The sequence below is a fragment of the Strigops habroptila genome, chromosome 4 (assembly GCF_004027225.2).
Source record: "Strigops habroptila isolate Jane chromosome 4, bStrHab1.2.pri, whole genome shotgun sequence".
NCBI classification, from domain to species: Eukaryota; Metazoa; Chordata; class Aves; order Psittaciformes; family Psittacidae; genus Strigops; species Strigops habroptila.
Window position 1 is genome coordinate 73660638 of NC_046358.1, and position 2798 is coordinate 73663435.

The window sequence follows — 2798 nt, forward strand, 5'->3', positions numbered from 1 at the left end:
AATGCAGTCAGTTTGGAAGATGCCTTTTTTATCTCCTATGAACAAAACCCAATTCTTCCTCATGTGTCATGCAGTTTTGCCTGAAAAGTACATCTGATACTGGATTAACCTTGCCTTCTGAGGAAGCAAACCTTCAACCCAGTCCCGTGCTGACTTTCATCACTCTGGCCTCTAGCTGAAAAGCAGCAGCAGCCAAGCTTGGGCCTGCTGATGAGGTTATTGCTCCCTCCCATACACACAGACAGAGACACACACACACAGAGCAGCCCCTCTCCCTGGGCAGGAGGCCTGGCACACAGGACAGGCACTAACCACCTCAGGCTGCTCTGCCCAGCCAGGCTCCCACACACCACCTCCAGGCAGTCAGAAAAGCTGTGAACCTTGTCAATAGTTGATCGGTTTGTAAGCATATTGTGTACAGTATAGATGGTGCAACTGTGGACAGCTCTTCAACCAACACAGTAAAAAAGAAAAGCAAAATGACTCTAAACACCAACGTAGTTTTACCTTTTCAGACTAAGCTTTTATTTTGATATTACAAACCATTTCTCTTTATTCACAAATCACGGTTGTGATATAAACACTAATTTCTAAAGACAGATATACATATTTTCTGGGTTTGTAGGGTGTTTTTTAAATCTGTTTAGAAGTCACTATATTCCACATATGGTAGTAATAATTTTTTTCATAAGTCATATTATCAGTAGTTATTTATATAAGTGAAAACATTCCCAATATATATTGTAAAAAAATTTCAAATGCTTTTCTTACATAACTATTTCAGACATACATTTTAAAATGACTACTAGGAGTACTGTAGGAGCTTTATAAACAAAATATTTTCTACTATGGGCTGCACCCTCAACCTTTCAAGATTATTTTAATAGACTAAAACGCCATATAATCATTTAGAGAGTGGGAGTTGTAAAGCTATCTCATGAAAATTAAAATTGCAAATAAATTCTGTTATTCCCCATGTTAGACATTTTGTGTGTGCAATTCCAAAAAAAGATGTATCATCCACACTTTGAATTGGAAGCCTAACATTTGGTAAACATTTTTCAAGTTGCTTTTATCGAGGTGTTTAAATGAAATACTTTTTTTTTAAATAGGAGGCTTGTTTTGTATATCTTATATAATAAATGTGGGGATTGAACTCTCAATAAATTTCAGTTCATTCCCTCACCAGTATAAATATATGTTACTGCCCCATTTTTGATTGATTCATATAGTCTCTTGCTCTCTCTGTTTCAGTTTTAAAGATAATTTATTTTTCATTCTTAGATATAAATGCTACAGAAACTTTGTTTTCAAATCTTGTGAAACTTTATTGATGGTTATTGTTCAACTGATCATACTGCATGCACATACGATGACAAAGAGAAAGCCTGATCACAAACACTTCTTTTAAAGCAGAGTTGTTATAGCAAGTTGGCAGGTTCACAGCGGTGAGTTGATAATTTACTAAGGTGCTTGCCAGTAGGCACGCACGTTACACATGAGGATATAACTATCTGCAGCAAACTGTAGCAAGACAGTTTTCTGCTTTATTTATTTAAATACAAAACCAAGAAGACCCGTGACAAACACCCCAACTTAGGTTAACTTGTAAACAGGACAACATGGAAAGAGTCCAAACATATGCACAGACAAACTGCAATTTTTCAACTATGCTTGAACCCGCCACCCGGGCATCTGCTGGGCTGCACCTCCTGAGAGCAGGCAGGCAGCCTTCTCCAGGCAGTGCTCGTTCCCAGGAAGGTCCCTCTTTTGTCCCAGTTGAAAAGTTGTCTTGGGCCCAATACTAAGCAAAATGGCCTTGGTTTGAAAATTAAATAGGGGCGAGCTGTCATGCCTTGAAAAATTGCAGATTGTTTACACGACACAGTCATGTTTCAAAAAGTACCAAGCTGATGAAAATACCATGATTATCTCTACTCAATGATTGCAATACTTGTAAAATGCTTATATAAATCTGAATATGATTATCATATAATTCCATAAAAATGATACGTCTGTCTCTAACAGTTGGTCTACTAGGCTAAATCTAAAGCATCATAGGCTGTGTATTTCTAGAACTTAACAACTCCACTGCACGGATGTAAATTTTATACATTTTTTTTTTACTGGTACAAAGAATTTAAGTTTTTATTACTTTCTTTTTTGGAAAAAAAAGAAAAAAATAGAAACAGTGCTTTTATCACCTTTTTATTATTGTTTTTCCCTCCCATAATATAAAAGTCAGCAATGATATCAATAATTTATTTTACTGGAAGAAATATAAAAAGAATGCTTGTTAATGGTCTAACTAGCAGTTTTTGCCTAAATAACTAGTTATGGTTAAATAGCTGAATACTGCCTGGTGGAATGCTTTAAAAGGGTGCCTTCGGACAGCTTTGAATCTGATTTTTATGTACAAGTGTCGAGAGAAGCACCCCTACTAAGAACATAACCTTTGGCTTTGAACAAACAGTGAATAATTTAAGACAGGTGATATATGATAGTTGGTGCAGTGGGGCCCCTTTTTGCTTCATTAATTAATATTTTAGCCAAACCCCATTCCTGTGTCCCCAATTTCCCCCCACCCTCCCTCGCATAAACGAAAATAAATGTAGATGCGGAAAAAAATGACTACTGTAGTCACTTACACTCTTACAAAACATGTGATAACCCCAATAGCTTAATATTCAGCATATATAATTCATTTACATGATATAGCACTCTTGATTGTGGCCCTAAACCAGTTTTTATTTATATCTAGCAGCTTTCTAGATCAACCACAAAAACTTCTACAGCCA

The 2798-nt window shown here is 36.3% G+C and overlaps 1 protein-coding gene across 41 annotated transcripts in view; it reads right to left on the reverse strand.

Annotated features, from left to right (window-relative positions):
* Nucleotides 1–501: 501 nt before the first annotated feature.
* RBFOX1 (RNA binding fox-1 homolog 1) overlaps nucleotides 502–2798 on the reverse strand; it is a 1252174-nt gene continuing 1249877 nt past the window's right edge. For all 41 annotated transcript variants that reach the window (XM_030482277.1, XM_030482275.1, XM_030482292.1 and 38 more), the window contains one exon: nucleotides 502–2798. This exon is cut by the window's right edge and continues 327 nt beyond it. The gene's annotated coding sequence lies outside the window, so the exon portion shown is untranslated.